This window comes from Fukomys damarensis, unplaced genomic scaffold (assembly GCF_012274545.1).
Source record: "Fukomys damarensis isolate Sample0158 unplaced genomic scaffold, DMR_v1.0_HiC HiC_scaffold_16, whole genome shotgun sequence".
Lineage (NCBI taxonomy): Eukaryota > Metazoa > Chordata > Mammalia > Rodentia > Bathyergidae > Fukomys > Fukomys damarensis.
Genome location: NW_022900928.1, coordinates 4785061 through 4802642, shown reverse-complemented (window position 1 = coordinate 4802642; position 17582 = coordinate 4785061).

Genomic DNA, 17582 nt, shown 5'->3' with positions numbered 1-17582 from the left:
GTGTACTGGCAAGTCATAAGGATATGAATTTGTGGAGTATAAAGTGTTATAATTCTTGTATACAAAGTGGGACAACTGAATTTGTGGTAATTATCGTATTCACCCCCATAAATACTCCTTGCTTATTCCTCCTGTCTAAGTGCACATCTGTACCCTTCAAGCGAGTTCATGGGATTCCCCCACCTTTCAGATTCTGACACCCACATCCTGCTCTGCTACAGTGAGTTCAATTGTTTTAATTCCACATATAAATGAGAACTTGCAGCATTCATCTTTCTGTGCCTGGCTTAGTTTAGTTAGCACAATGTTCTTTAGATTCAGTCATCCTGTTGTAAAGGACGGAAATTACTTCTGCAAAAATTTTCTTTTCTTTTTTTCTTTTTTATTAGTACATGTTTGCAATACGCAATGATTGCATTCCTCCCTGGGAAGAAGAAGCACAAATGGCTAATGAATACATGAGAAAATGTTCAACATCTATGGCCATTAGAGAAATGCAAATTCAAACAACTCAGAGATTCCTTCCTTCTCCAGACAGAATGGCTGTCTTCAAGAAATCAAATAATAATGAATGCTGGTGAGGCTGCAGGGAAAGGGGAATCTTTCTTCACTGTTAGTGGGAATGTAAACCAGCACAAGCACTACAGAAATCCGTATGGAGATTTCACAAAAAGCTAAAAGTGGAAATTCCATTTGACCAGCTCTTCCCCTTCCATGGATCTTCCCAAAGAGTTATAGGCTTCACGCACATCAGTGTTTTCGTGGTACAGTTCATAATAGGTAAATCTTGGAAGTGGCACACATGTCCACCAACAGATAAATGGATAAAGAAATTGTGGCATTTTATACACAATGGAGTGTTACTCTGTCATAAAGAAGGATGAACTTTTTAAAAGCCTAAATAGTATTTCACTATATATATATACCATGTATTTTTGTCCATTCACCCATTGATAGTTGATTTCCTTGATTATTGTGAATAATGCTGTAATTAACACATGGCCCGACGTGTATTCATTACATAAGGTACATGTTAGGCTGGAGATTTAGCTCAGTGGTGCCAGTGCCTGCCTGGCAAGGGCAAGGTCCTGAGTTCAATCCCTGGTTCCATAAATAAAGGTATATGTAAGGTACACATTAGAGCTATGGCAATATTTTGTCTTTGGCACTTACACAGTGCTTTGTAAATTGGCTGCTCCCTGATAGAGTCCTTACTTTTTCCGAGTGGAAATTTTACCTAACTGATCTTTCCTCTATCTACACAGCAGGTAACCAGTTAAGGTTGAAAAGGGGGAGGCATGTGGGAGCCCACTGTGTTGTAGGCTTTATCTGAGTAACTGAGAACACGTTGGGAAGCATTTTAAGGTAAATTGACATTTTTACCATTTGCGGAAAGCAAAGCAACCTTCAGAGTTTCCACCCCTTTTCCCATTAAGCCTGCTTTATTTGCTTCACTTAGCTTGGTCTATTGCACTCCTCCCTAATTCCCTGGTAATCTTGAACTCAAGGAGCTGTCAGATTCCAGCGGGGGAACCAGAAACCACCCTAGATCACAGATGGGACTTTAGCCTGGAGACTGGTGGCTCTGACCTGTAAGTTCTTGGCTTCTTCCTCTGTGAGGTTTTATTCTAGGCAGTGTTCTTCATTTGGCCCCAGTTTCCCAAAGTTGTTTCCAGTCACAATCTGCTATCCAAAACCAGCAGAAAAAGATCTTCTTGATCTCAATATTTCCAGGAAGTCCCTGGCCACGATCCCATGGGCCTGGAAACAGGGAGCGCCATCCTTGAATCGACCCTGCATTGAAAAGGGTAGTTATTTGATAGGACAGCGAGGTCATGTATGGATCTCTGGGGCTCTCTTGGAAATCAGGGTGTTAACACCAAGCGAAGGAGGTGGGGACTCCAGGAAGGTGAAAACAACAAGTGTCTTTTACGGGTATTATACTCAGTACTCGGTAAGTCCTTGGCTATTCTGCAGAAAGAAGTTTAATTAACAAATAGTCCTTGTGCCCAAAAACACACAGTGACAAATGTGGGTGAGGAAGAGTGAGGACATTTGGTAGTTTTTTCCCCTTTAAGGAAGTCTCCCTTGGTAGCAGAAAGTAACCTTGCTCTGTGACTGATAGGAATGGGAAGGATGGAGACATCTGGATCTTGTAAACCCAGCAAAGTGACACAACTCAGGCTATATAACATTTCTAAATGCTAGTCTTCCGCCTGTAAAATGGGAACTACAATCACCATTAGTATCAAGCTGGGACATTCTTATGGAGATGAATTGGGATAATCCTTGAAACCTTAGTTTTTTACAAGGGCTGATAAAAAACCACGGTATATTTAAATTTATTACAGTAAAAAGCATTTGTCACTAATACCCCTCAAAACACCCCCCCCATTCAAACACATTTATCCCACTGTTCTCCACACTTTCTGCAGCAGTTCTGGAAGTGCTCCTTCGTGGAGGTCTCTAGGAGGCGTGATAGAAGATATGTGCTGAGTGCTATCCAATGGAAAGGCAGCTCATAAAAACATTACATGGTGTCCTGCTCACCTTAGTCACTGGATCTATGACTAAACCATGTGACTCCCAGCTCTTCCCTAAAGTCAAAATGACCATGAAAGATAAATTATTTGAGTCAATTCAGGACCTCTAGGCAGCCACAACAGCACAGCCACAGACCCTCAGGAAACAACCTCTGGAGTGGCTTGAGAAAGTGGCAAGATTGATGGGAAAAGTTTGCTCAGAGCAAGGGGAATATTTTAATAACAATGTGTCTTTACTGTAAGAATTTTAAAAAATATAAACAGCCACTCTGTGTCAATCAAGTTCCTAGTATGTGATACTTAAGAAGCACTTAGTAAACATGAGATATACCCTTGTCTATAGTGTCAGTGATGCACTTTTATGAAGGTAGCTTCCTCCTCTCTGGAATGGCTACAGTGTTCCCCTCACAGGACTGCTTCCCCAGCTTTCTGCAGTGCCTCTAGATGGTCGTGTGATACCTACGAGTTCCTTGTCCTGCCACCAGCTCCTCCTCTTCCATCTTCCCTAAATCACGTCCCTGGAGGTCCACTGCCAATTCAGAGGGAAGGAGGCATCAGGCTGGTCTCGAAGGAGCAGGACACTAGAGGCTGTGCGCCCAAGCACTGGTGATTCTACCTGTAGCTTGGGATTTCCCGGCTATGATGACAAAGGTCCTTCAACTTGGGATGCGGAAACCTCGGGACAGGGTAAAGTGCGCGGTGGGGAAAGTTCTGCTCCAGCCCTTGCCTCTTTTTAACACTAGGCTTCCTTATGTATTTTCTACATGGGAACTATTAGGGTCCCTGTTCTGACCTATGACTCATCCCCTATTCCCACTTCCAAAAACAAGTGTTAGAGCTATCCCCCCTCCCCCTTTGTCTTTCTTTCTTTTGTGATACTGGTAAAAGAGCCCAAGGTCTCACACAGACTAGGCACTTTATCACTCAGCTGGATCCCCAACTTCCTTTTTTTTTTTCAGACAGGGTCTCCCTGCAAGGAGGTTAACCTCAAACTTGCAAACCCTCTGCAACAGCCACTCAAGTAATTGGGACTATTTAAAATTATTTCTTTTGCACTTACAAGCCTATTTCTTTATCATATTTCTGAATTTCATTTTTCCACGTCTAGGTAGCACTCACTGACTTGTTATGAAAGTGGTGGATTTTAACTTTTGCCCTATCCTTGCCCCACACCTTGGTAGCATCCTTCCTCCATCCCTCACCCTCCTCCTCCTCCCCCATTGATAGCCACACCATGAGATTTGGCTAGAGAAGTACAGCTGCATTCAGTGTTTACCTCATTGTCAATCAAAAGTGAGCCTTGTGGCCTGTTGTGATTACATTTCTTATCTTGTGTAATGGGTATCAGAAAAAAAACTCTGAAAAACTTTCAAAGAGGCAAAACGAGATCTGTGGTCTAGTTCACATCAGGCTCTTTGGTTCTCTTGATCCTTGACCTGTTCTACAGTTCTGAATGTTGTAAAAGCCTACTAATGCTAGTTATTATTTTCCATAAAAAGGCAAATTGAATGTGCAGAGGACCATAATACTGATGATGCCCAAAGCAGCTGTGAGGAGTGAGCCCCACCACGGGCTGTTTACAGAAGTGAGTCTGGCCGAAGCCTATGTGCTAGGTCAGAGTGACTCACACCAAATTCCGTTCCCACAACTAAACCCTTCTAACTAGAAAGACACTGTTCTAACCACAACCGTATATTTTGTATATTCTCTTCCTAATTCAAGAATGCTTTGTCTTGTCCTTTATGAGCCTTGTTTACATTAATTTCCATAGAAACCACATATCGCCTTTACTCCAGCTGATTGCCAATAAAAGTCAGTGCCTGGGACCAGCCAGAGCCTACGTATGTTGTAGAAAACCAATAATGCATGCTATTGTTTTCCATAAAAAGGCAAGTGGATTGTGTATGGTAGAACGCTGTGGTAGACAGAATTCTAAGAAGGACCTTCCGGTGACCACACCCTTGGACAATCTGGTACCTGCAGGTGTGTGCAGAACTTGTGCAGGTGCTAAGACATCGTCCTTGTGAATGTAGTGTCCTATAGGCCTGGAGGGAGAAGAACCCGGTACATCTCATTTAATCCCATAAGCACTGAACACGTGTTTCTTGAAAATAAAGGCTTTTCTCTGGCTGGTGACAGAAGAAGAAATCAGAGAGACTGGAGGCAACAGGAGGGCTTGGTGTGCAGTTGCTGGATTTGAAGATGAAGGGACCCTGTGTAAGGACTAGAGAGCCGTTTTTAGAAGGTGATGCAATCCTATTACACAGCCCTAAGAGAATTACCAGCCTTAGTCCTGTGGCCTCATGGTACTGAATTCGGCAGCAACCTCAATACACTTGGAAGCAGAGCTCTAGAACCCATCCCTGCTGACACCCAGATCCGTTTGCCTTGTAGAATTGAGCAGAGAACTCCCATCTGACCCACAGGCCTACAAGCTGATCAGTGGGTGTTGTTTTAAGTTGTGAAGACTGTGTTAATTTGTCTCATAGCAATAGAACCCTGGTAGGATTCTTGCCAGATTATTGCCCTCTGAGTAGACCATTTCCCTTCTATTTAAAGTGATTTCAGAATACTTTATTTTCTATGTATGCTTCTGGTCTTTGAATTCACTTTTGGTACTAATTGTACTATTTTTGGTCCACTCCGAAACAGATGAATTAAACAAAATCTCTGATGGCTGCTCATTTTATATTTGCATGCTAGCCATGCTTTTACCCCGTTTTAACATTTGGATGAATGCTTGTGCTGTCATTAGGTATTTTCTGTGTGCCTATCTTTTGTTTGTCCTTAAATTCTCTTTCTTCCCTAAGCTTCACTAAGTGTGTTAAGTCCCTCAAAGCTTTGCTTGCTCCTGGAGCCCTCAATCCCGCCTCTCTTGAGGAAAATGAATCCCTCCAAGGTGCGACTGAGCTCTCTCAGAAACTCTTCTCATCACCATCTTCGGTTTCCTTCACTTTTCCCCTTTTTCACTTTTCCACTTCTTGGATTCTTTTCCTGATAACTTCTTCATTCTGTGGGATGGCACCCTTCGGTAACGTCCTCTAAAAGGACAGATGGGAGATGAACCTTTTGAATTCTTGCCTGTCTAAATAGAATTTTCTTCTTCTGCTTTTACTTGAGTATAAATATAATCTGGAGAAAATCACTTCCTTTGGAATTTGAAGGCATTGGACATTTGTGTTTTAGCATTCACTGCTGCCCTAGAGAAGCCTTGTGCTGCCCGGAATCCAATTCTCTTCTCTCCTCAGATCTGAAGATGTTAGAATAGAATCTTACCTCAGTCCAGAATGCAAAGCAATTCCATAATGAGGTGGCTTGGTGTGGCTCGCTGTAAATTCGAAGGATTGGCCAATGAATGGGTCCTTTTGATACATAAACCAGGCTTTATCATACTTGACCCTCAGTGACAAGTGATGTAACTGGCTCCTTTCTTCTTCCTGAAACACTGCTGTATTTCACATGGTTAATGTATCCTTCTGCATTCTCCCCTAGCTCTCAGCTGGCTCCAGTCTCCTTTGATGTCACTATTCCATAAGGTGCTTTGGATTGTGTTTTTGCTGATCTGCAGTATTTTCTCAGGCAATACCATCAATATTCCAAACATACACCCAAATACACCCAAACATACATCTCCAGCAAAACTCTCAGCTCCAAATCAGATACAATAATCCTCCTGACCCCTTATCTTCCAAACTTAATGCATCTTAAACTGAGCCTTCTCTTCACATTTATCCACCTTCTCCAGTGACCAGTCGTAGGATTCAGAAAACGGGAGTCATCTTCTCCTCTTGCTCCCTCTTCTCTCAGTATGATCTCAGCCAGTTCTTCCCATCATTTCTGTCTGTAGAACGGCTCTCATTTCTGTTTTCGCTCCCAACCTTTAGGACTCTGGACCACACTGCTGGGTCTTCGGGGGCCTCCTAACTCCTCCTTTCACCCCATGCTCATTGTCTAACTCGTCCATTTTCCAAACTGTAGTTTGAGTGATCAAGTTTTAAGACATAAATCCTGTCATTTTGTTTTTGGGTTGCAATTTTTCAATGGTTTGAGAAATTCAGTATTCTTAAGGGATCTTCTTTTAGTCACTTTCCTTGTTGCTGGGACAGGTTGCACAACACCCGCAACTTCAAGGAGGAGAGGTTTATTAATTTTGGATCATAGTTTTAGTCCACAGTCAGCTGGCTCTAAGGGAGAATGGCATGATGGAAAGGAATGGTCCGGATGGAGAACTGCTCCCATCACGGCAGACAGGAAGCAGTGAAGTGTGGAAGCAGGGAGGGAGATGCTCCTGCAGGGACCTCTCCTTCCAGCCAGACCCTGCCTACTAATCAGCTATAGCACCTCCACGATTCAACATCCCCTTTAAAGCCCCACATGAGAGTACATGAGGCCTCTGGGGGACGCTCTCAATCTAAAGCATAACAGACCCACAAGGCCCAATGACCTGGCCTCCACCTCTCTTCCCAGAATCTTGTGCCACTCTTTCCCTCCTCAGTTTGCTCTGGTCACTCTGGTTTTGTCTGGTGTGCCAAAAAACAGCGCCAGTGCCCTTCCATCTCAGGGCCCTTCCTTGGCTCTTACGCACTGCTTAGGATTCAGGTTAAAATCACCTTCCAGGAAGGCCTTTTCTGATCACCGCAATATAGACAAAGATCCTCTTCCCTGCTTTTATTCCCTTTTCCTCATAGCACCTACCAAAGTAGTCCAGAATTGCAGGATTATGTCAGTTATTTATTTTCTGCACCCCACTCCGCAAAGTTGCAGATTCTGTAAAGGTGAGAACTGTGTGTGTTTGGTTCGCTACTATGCCCAGTGCTTAGCTTACCAATGTGATTCTTATACTGAATGAATGATTAGTCCTGTGGAACTTTAATAATGCGCATGCAGTCCTGGCCCCTCTGCTTTATTAAATGTAAAAATTTGGGAAAGTTACTTAACATTTTGTAGGTTTTAGTTTGCCTAGCTGTAAAGCAAAGACAACAGCACTTACGTTATAGGGCCCTTGAGAAAAATTACAGGAGAGATTCCATGGGACGCAGCTTGCATTACGTCTGGCACATGCTCAGTGCTAAGAGCTTCTATTTGAGATCCAGGGTGCAAGGAATGGGATAAGAGGTCAAATAAAGGATCTTGATCCTGTCTGCATTGTAGTACTGCTTACTAGACAAACAGATTTAACACGAGATACACAAATAGATCAGTGTTTACAACATTAGTGTACAGTGGCCTCCCTCAGAGCTGGAGTGAGGAGTGCAGAGGGGCTGCTTGTGCGCTGGAGACTGAAGGACCCGGCCAAGGCTTGAGGCTCCATGTGGAGTCCCTCTCTAGTCTGCATGACGAGGCTGCACGGTCTGTGCTGGAAGTCAGGAGATGACGCACAAGGTGGAGGTGAAGACCGGAGCCCCTCTGAGGTCACAGAGCAAGCCTTCCTTCTGTTTCTCTTTTATTTTGTTCAGGTGACACATATGTGCCATCAGTAAGTCCCTTCTGTCATTTCTTCTTTTGAGGGGTATAGGAGCCAACACCCCCTCTGCCTCTGCTCCTGGCCTTAGCGCCTGCAGCTACAGGGTCATCTGGTGACTTCAGGTGGGATGAGCTCCAGAAAGTTGTTGCTACAGAGGAAGATGGGTCTTATAGATGCCTTAAGGAAGATGCCTTTGAGCTGCTATTGTACCATCCCCAAGACCATGGCCATGGTCATCCCTGCTAAAACTCACTCTCCTTTGGGGTCCTGGCAGTAGGAGGCAATTTTCCCTAACCCTTGGTCTAAGTCAGCGCATAATGCAACCCAGGGCTCTCATTCCCAGCCCAGCGACTAGCTCTTCATCTGCATTCTATGGCCCAGGGGCCACAGGACCTCTGACTGCCCTTCCAATGTTGAGAAAACACAACAACATTTAGTCATGTATTAGACAAAAATGGCTGTATGGGCCGAGGAGGAGGGAGTTTGAAAACATTTTTGCCAGTAAACAGAACTCCATATTTAGGTTTCTGTAGCTGGGTGGGGTGATGTAAACTCACCACACCCGACTCCAGGATGCACCACAATGGCGCCAGTCAATAGGCTCTTGTTTCCACAGCGTTATTCTTTCTGCCCTGCAAGATGGAAAACATCATGTGCTTTCTTCTGAGAGAGGGCATCGATTCATTTCCCCAGTGAGTCAAAAGAACATTCATTTCTTTGGCTCTCTCTGGTCTTGTTTTGGATGTTTTCTAAGACTCACCCCAGAATTTTGAGGTCTCAGGAAGCTCTCAGATGAAAGCTCCTCTGGGTCCCTTGCTCAGGAACACAATGGAGGTCTGACTGCAGCAGGCAGAGGGCGCTGGTGTGAGGGGGCCCAGAAGACTGAGTTGTCCAGAAGAGAACATCAGCCAACAATTGTGTGCAGCCTGGAGAGTCTTGCAGAAAAGCCTAAAGCATTGAATTTCATGCCCAGAGCACTTTTGAAGTTATCATCCAAGCAAGATGTACTGGTCAGTACTCTTGACACCTTCTAGCTATCTCCCTGAAAGAGTTCAGGACATCACATTACAGTGATCAGTGCACACCCATGTTTATAGCAGCTTAGCTCATAAGTGGCCTGTATGTCCATAAAGAGATGAATGAATAAAGAAAGTGTAGTATTTACATACAACGGAGTACTACTTGGCCATAAAGAAGGATAAACTTGAGTCATGTGTAGGAAAATGGATGCAACTTGAGACCCAAATCTTGAGTGAAATTAATAAGACAAACAAGCTTAAATATAGCATGGTTTCTCATATATTCAAAACCCAAAGTATAAATAAATTAAAGAGCAAAGTGGAAGGTAGATGATAGGAAACAGGGAGATAAATCTTATGCAAATAGGAAAGGAGCCAAATGGAGGGAGAGGGGAGGAAGGGAAGGGGAAGGGAATGTAAAAATAATCAAAGTGTGTTCTGCACATGCACCACCTCCCCATGAGGAATGTAATCACCATGGACTGAAAATATGGACTACAAAGGTGAAAATTAAACATGAGAGGCATGGAGAACCCGGTTGATGAGCCCTACCTCCTGGGGCCACCATTTGGGCAGAAGGAGCTGGGGATGTGACGTTGGTACAGGAGTCCTTAACCTGCAGATGCCAGGGTTGAGGAGAAGGTGGGCTGAGTCTCTGTCATGGTTAGAGTCCCCAAGCAAGGGGACCAAGCCTGCTGGGACCCTGGCCGAAGGCCTCGTGGTGGAGGGAAAGCTGGACTTGACTGAGTGTCCAGCCTTCCCTGCCACAACCTCAGCTTGCCTGGGACCCACATGGAACTCTGCCTAAGGGCTGTCATTTCTGAGCTCTGACTGCTGAAGGGTGAGACATATGAAGAAGTTCTTAGAACTTCTCTCTCCTTAACGCACCAATTAAGAGGATAAAGAGGGGGAAGAAACATGGAATCTGTTGTCTTTTGTGTGTCTTAGACATTCAAAGCTGCATACTTGAGCATATTCGAAATCAGTACTGTTGAAAAAAGTTTGCACTTCTGTTTCTTTTCTGTCTCAATTTGTTGAAGAGGAATTGGAGAACGAGCTCTCAGTGGACTTCTGCGAGATTCCTCCAGATTCCTGTGTCACCTGCCATGGGTGGACGGCCATCATCCTCACACCTGCTCTTGCTTCCTTCAGCCCGCTCTCCAGCAGCCAGAGTGCTCTTTCCAAGCCACCCATTACAGCGCTGTCCAAGAACTGAACCTGAACATAAGCCACATGTGCAAGTTTAAATGATGCAGCAGTCACATTAATAAAAAGCGAGAAGAAACATATGAAATTAATTTAATAATATTTCATATAGCCTGCTATGTATCCATAAATATTGTCATTTCAATGTGTGTTACATGTACAATTTTTTTCTTGAGATAGTTTACATTGTTTTTCATACTAAGCCACCTAAACCCAACGTGTGCTTACATTTATTACATCTCGATCACTATTAGCCGTGCTTCAACTGCAGGTGGTCATGCATGTCCAATGGCTACCACAATGGACAGGCAAACAGGGTGGACCACACCTTTCCCTGCTCCAAACTTCCTGCTTCCCACCGGCAGGCTCGCTCTATCAGCCGTGGGTTTTCATCGTGGAAGTCCCACGAAGGCTGGTATTTGGGTTATGTCTCCAGTGCCTAGAATGCTGCTTAGCATGTCTTAGGGACATGACAAGGACTTGTTGAGATCATCGGCTATGGAATGGGCACGTGTCAGAGACCCTCACGGCAGGTTCTTATCTCCTGCTCAGTGCTACAACAAAAGGTTAAAAAGAAAAACTCAAAGACAGAATCAGAGACAGAGAAATGGGGAACTAATTGACCAAGGCCGAACAAGCGAAGGCCCTGAACACCCAGAGCTGTCAATATTTATTGGTGACATCATAGACTGAGGAAAGAGGCTGCGTGAGAGGACCTGTAGTTGCTATGGACACCTAGCTGATACAGGCAAGGCTTGTAAAAGAAGAGACAAAGCATTCTTGAATTAGGAACAGAACAGACAAAATATAGGTTGTGGTTAATAATTAACCTTGTCTTTTTAGTAAAGAAGGTTTTAACTCTGGGAACAGAATTTGAGTAAGAGTCACTCTGACCTCGGCACGCAGGCTTCAGCCAGACTCGCGTCTCAAAACAAGCCAACTGCGGGGTTAACTCTTCACAGCCTGCTGTGGGCACAGTTGATAAGGTAGTGCCCCGCAGGCATGTATGCTATCTAGGAATGAAGGAGCACAGAAATGGTCTGGAAGGATGCACACCAGCGCAGTATTCTGACAGTGATAGCACGGGGAGAGGATTGCTGGGGAGAGTACTTATTAAGCAACCTCGCCTGTGTGCACTGTGGCTGGTGTGTAACTCGAGTGTATCCCGCAAGGATGCGTGTGTTGAGATTGAATCGCTGTCCAGACACAGGAAGAAGGTAGAAAGCTTGTTCTCACTATGGTATTCAGAGATGGAGCCCTTGGAAGCTGGTTAGGATGAGATGATATTTCCTGTTTTGCAGGACACATCTCCTATTCTTCACTGTAGAATTGGCCAGCCCCGGGTACTCAGGTATTCTGTTTCAGAAGCAGTTCTGTCTCCTTGGGAGCTTCCACTCAAACCCTTCCAGGGCTTCCCAGGTCTCTGGGAAGAAGAGGTGAATAGAATTCTGGTGCCGCCTGAAGAGCCCTGCAGACTTCTGTGCACACCTCCACCGCACTGCAAGACCCGCTTCAGCCTTGCCAGGCTCCGAGATGGTTCTCCGTGTCGGGTCCTGTCCTCCCTAGGCTTGTTTGTGTTCCCCAGACAGCCCCAGGGCTTTCCTTTCCACCGCCTGCATTTCCTGACCGTCCTGTTTCCCTAATGTCCCAAAACTTCGTTCACCTTCTCTGCTTTTGCTTTTCCTATCTTACACACTAGACATAGTTCTTTCTTTGTGTGGTTTGTTATCTATCTTTCCCAATGAGGTTGCCGAGTTGATAGGGCCGGAGTTTTGAGTCAGTCACTTTTCTCATTACTATAGACCCACCACTTATAAAAATACAAGGAATTTAGTAGACATTCAATAAATATTTGTCAAGTGAATGATATTTTGAAAAGAGCACAGATCTGGGTTTGTGGCCAGCTTCTGATTTGACTACGTCAAGACTACTTGTGTAGTTTCAGACCTGTATAAAATACTAAGCAGAAATTGAAACACATAGGTGCTATCACTGACTGAGCAGTAATTTCATGGAAGGTACTGTGCTGAGTGGTTTACAAGCATCTTATTTAACCCTCCCAGCAAGAGGAGCTGCTCTCTGCTTTGGATGAGATTTACTGAGGCTGAATTTTATCACCTATAAGATAGAAAGGCTAAGACAAATAATCCCTAAGGTATCTTCCTCCCTCCAAAATTCTAAGATATCTCTGTCTTTCTCTTTGAAAAGATCCATTTATTTACCCATGACTCAAAGCAAGAAGGTAAGGTCTCAAAGCTCTGTGATAAACTTGAACTTAAATTCTACTTGCAGAAAAATAGCCCTTTGTTCCTTTTAATTCTGAAATGCTCAGCTGGGTTTGCTGGGGTCTTGGGTAAGGTCTGCAGAGATAATAGTCCATGGTCCCTACTATATACTCCCCGTACCCGTAAATAACTTCAAACACCAGTAGCCAACCTGTGAGGTTAAACCCCTGCGTTTTGCAAGAAAATCCATGAGCAATTATTTTTAGGGCACCTGAACACAGCCCGGGGTTCATTATTGGTTTTCCATTAGTAATGGAATCCAGGGCTCTTGTCACTGAATGTCCTTTGCCTCTAGCCAGAGAGCCTTTCTTTAGCAACTTGTCCCAGGAAGATTGGATTAAGGAAAAGCTTTATGAGGCTCTGTACTTAAACCTCCAGTCACACACACAAGGCTGGAGGGGGACCCGGGTGGGAACCGGAAGCAGCTTTCTTGTTTGCAGCCCAGGTGAAGCCAGGCGAGTGGAAGGCCGGAAACAGAGGCACCGATTTGTTCCATGCCAAACCCAGGCCTTTCCTACTTATCACAGCTCCTCACTGTGATCTTGAGGTCAGGTCTTCTTCTAGATGTTACAGGGGACAGAGCTTTTTTCTCCCCCACCATAACAAATATGGTAGACGACACTTATTTATTTTCATGGCATATTCAAAGTTTGATTAAAAACAAATAATATTTTGCACAAAAATAAACAGCACCCCTGGGCATTTGTGTTACCAGAACTTATAATTGGTGCGATGATGCAAAGAATATCAGCAATAGATTCAGGTGCTACGAGTACTTCCTGGAGAGGGACGCATAGTGATGAAAACGAGACTGAAAGTAACAGCTTTGACCACATTTATTTACATTTCTGATGTGCCAGATGTTGTGCGAGTCGCTCCAAGCTAAATCCCAGATGCAGCCAAGTGCAGTGGTTGCCTGGATTCCAATCCTGTCTCTGCCCCTGGCTGGATGTTGGATTTGGACAACTGACCTGAGGCACTGTAGCCCACGTAAGCGCATCTGTAAATCAGACACCAGGGCTCCTGCTTCACGAGGCTATTCCCAAGGATGGCTGTGCAGATCTTCATGGAGGGTTGCTGCTTCCAGACTCTTTATGAGTCCTCAGCGACTGAACTCTCATCCCTCTTAATCTTCACAGAAACCCACTCCAAGATGGTTGTTTGTTCTGTTCTCTGTGACTGGTGCAGTTGTGCAAAATGGCACAGTGATCAGCGTCTAGGACTATAAGAAGCTTGAAATGATTCATTCAATGAACTAATCTCATGAGTGGAATGATTTTTCTACCTTTCTCTTGCAGATGAGGAAACCGAGGCTTAACTTCTTTCCTGGTACCACGTGGCTACAACATATGATCTCAAAGGAAACAGGGAGATGGATATTTATTTATTTATTTATTTATGGTACTGGGGATCGAACTTGGAACCGTGCACTTGCAAAGCAGGCAGCGGAACCACTGAGCTAAATTCCCAGGGAGAGCTGGATTTTTGAGGGAGACAGGGATGGAGGAGAGGGGAATAGGATGAAAAAGAATGAAAATGTGTTATGTGCCTGTTCCAACTCCCCACCATGAATGCAATCATTATGTGCTACAAATGTGGACTGATACAAAGCGTGAGCAAATAAAAATAAAGTAAAATAAAAAGTGACTCTATGGCATATTCGCATGGCTTCCTGGGTGTGTATGTCCAAACTCCCTAAATTGTGTATAGTAAACACTTGTGGCCTTTTTGTTAAAATGCATGAAGCACAGTCACACCAGTGAGAGACCATGGGGCGACCCCAATTGTAATAATCTGGTTAATTCCGGAAGTGCCTCTTCCTACTATTTTAAGGTGTCTGTGCTATCTGCCAGGGTGTTGCCGTGCCGAGGTAGCTATGAGCAGTGTGGAGTGACACAGGGCACGGGCACTTGAGGGGACACATGTGGCCATGTTGTGCCTGGGAGATCGGAGGGGCTGGAGCAGGAGGGGTGGGAAAAGCAGAGACACCACCTTCGAGGTCCCAGGGAGCACTAGACAGTCACCCAACAGCCATCTCCCTCCCCAGACACAGTGAGTAGGGGAAACCTGACCAGCTGGTAAATTCCAAGTGGCCTCCAAGTACCCCTCACGCAGGCGAGAAAGGCTAGATGGGGAATCTGTCCAGCCCCAGGGATAGCGATAGGGCCCTTGCAGGGCAGGAGAAAAACTTGATCTGGGAATTGCCAGTGACTGTCAGAAGCTTCGGTGCCTTCATGAATAATCCAGAGTGAGCTCAGTGCCACACGGTGCCCATTGCCCTGTGGGTCTCTGGCTTGGTGGACAGCACAGCCAGGCTGGGCTGGTGGCCTATGGGGTCACTTCACCCCAAGGGACAGTTCTTTCTCTTCTTCCACAGCAGGGCTGAGAGCTGGGTGGAGCATGCCACCGTTCCTGCCTGGGTGTCTGCAACTGTGCCTGCAAGGCTGCGGTGGGTGCACCAGGCAGGGTGGAGGCAGGAAGAGGTCCCTAGAGGCTCTTTCTGTGCATCCGGGCTGGGACCTCATCTCAGCCTTCCCAGTCGTGGGACTGAACAGGGTGAACCTTAATCTGGGCTTCAGCAGTGCCACCTGTCAAATAAGCACAGAAATGACGCTAATAAAATATAATAACTAGCACTGTGGAGAGGCAAGATGTGCCAGCGTCACAGTCCATTACGCAACATCATGAATAAATATGTGTACAGATGCAGTCTCTGTGACTGACTAGCTAAGTCAACCTGCACAAACGAATTCATCTGAGCTCTCGTCTCCTCGTGGCTCAGATTGAGAGGGTAGCAGTGCCTGATCTGCATAGCGAAAGCCCAATAAATATTTGTTAAATGACTGAGAGTGGCTGACGAGATGCCACACGATAATGTCTGTGAAAAGCCAGGCCTGATGCTTGGCACGTAATAATCATTGAAAGGGTATTAGCTCTGCTTATCAGGTGCAGGTGGGAGTAAACGGAACCACATGCAAATGTGCAGCCTCTCAGCGATTGCATGCTTGCTGCTAGTTCTCCTCCGTCTTTTCCAGCTCTGCGGATGACCCTTCCAACACCTCTCTCTCCGGGCCCTGACCTCCTATCTGAAATCTCTACAGCTTCAAACCGGCCACGATTTGAAAGTCCATGTGAAATCAGTCTGCTCCGAGGTCCCGGGACCTGGCTTGGTGCCCTGGGCACCACAGATCCTCTGCAGAATCCACAGGGCTTCCGTCCTGCAGGGCTCTGCTGCCCGCAGCATGGGGACACCCCGACGAGCCAGCTGGCGTGGGCAGTCTAGCCTCAGCCGGTCTTGCCCCACTCAGCCTCCTCCGTCTGTGTGCAGAAAGGTGCACAGTCCCACACGGGGGCCCTGCTGCTTCCGGGGCTCGGCCGCCCAGCGCAGGGGACACAGCCCTTTCCCGCTCCCAGACCCCCACGCACACTCCCCAAGGAAGGAGTTTTGTGGGTTCTCTTTATTCACCGTCTCCGCCTCCCAGGAGAGGGCCTGGCGCGACACCATTGTGTCTGTGAGTGACCCCATCATGTGCTTCTCACTGCACCCAGGGGCTGGGTAGCCTGTGTCCCTGACGTGGGAGAAGAGATTGGGCTGCACCTACCCCCGAAGTCAAGGAGCCGATGCGCGGCAAAGCTAGGAAGCCAGCCTCAATCTTAGCCTCTGCATTCTTTCTGAAAAACCATCCTTAACTGTGTTTCCCCAGCAAGAGAGGACAGAGGAGACGGCCCCTCGGGTGTCTCCCTGTGTTCTGCCTCGGCAGCCTCCTGCTCACGTTTGTGCCCCGGCCTTCCTCACCCTCCCACGAGCCTCTGAGCGCTCACCCATGCCTGGCCGGTGTCCCCAGCCCCAGCCTCCGCAGACAGGGACTCCCGACTCCGGCTGGGTCGGTCCACTGTACCATACGCGCTCCTACATTGGAGCGCATACACTTTGGGAGCGATGTCCAAGGTTGGAGGAGGAAAAGAGGTTACTTTCTGTTCTTATTTATTTGTAAATGGAAAATAAAGATGATGACTTTCATCATTCGCAGAAAAGAAAGCATCTCCATTAGAAACTGGAGAACAAGATCATTTCCCTCAGCCCATTGGAGTGCCTCGGGCCTGCTCCCACTGTCCCGCGGGACCACACCCTCAGCCCTGCTGCCCCTCACTCGCATGGGCCCGTCCTCGCTCAGCCGCCCCTTCCAGTTCTGCGACTTCTGTCTCGAAGCTGATTTACTTTCCTCCCCTTTCCTCCTGGTATTGCCCTGAGGCCCCCGCTCTTTCTCTGGCCACCGAAGCCTCAATCTACCTCGCTGGTGAATTTTGTCAGTGGAGAAGACTCCGGCAAAGGGCAGAAGGCCGCAGTACAAGATTCCCCTCTCCTACGCCGCGGGAACTCCAGCTCTCGCCTCGCCCGCCTGTTTCTCAGTGATTCTTGATCTTCACCTCATTTTTCCCGCCGCGTTTTGGTTCCTCAGAGGCAGCTTCCTTAAGCAGTCCTTCTCTTCATCCTGCCTAGGAGAAGCTATTTGTTTTCCTTCCTCACTGAGGAGTGTTTTGCAAACAGCTGTTTGCGGATTTCCCTGCTGAGCCTGTGCCCCGGGTGCGGACGGAGCTCTGCGTGGCCCAGTGCTGACCGCGTCACAGACGTCTCCTCGGCTCCCGCTCCCCTCTCCCCCACGCGCAGCCCAGTTCCCAGTAGTCATTAATTTCCCCGCTGCTGCACAAATATGGCAGCGCCATCGACATTCATCATCGTTATTAGTTATGTTTTAATGTCGATGCCTCTGCCGTTGTGTAGAACGCCCTGGTTGCCCAATCTGACAAGTGCCGCCGCGCGTTCCAAGACCCATCTCCGAGGCTTTTACTTCCAAAAACCCTTTCACCCCGGAGGCAGCGCCGGTCTCTCCCTGCGCTCCAGCGCGCTTGGTTCACGCCCTTGTCTGTGTGATTCTTTCTCTCTAACTACTCCAAGCCAAAGCTTGGATCTTCTGCCTTCTTGCGTCCTTCAGCAGCACCTTTTACACTATCTTGGTTGGCACTGGAGAAATGTGTGTTAAGGGAACGCATGTGCAAAAGACAG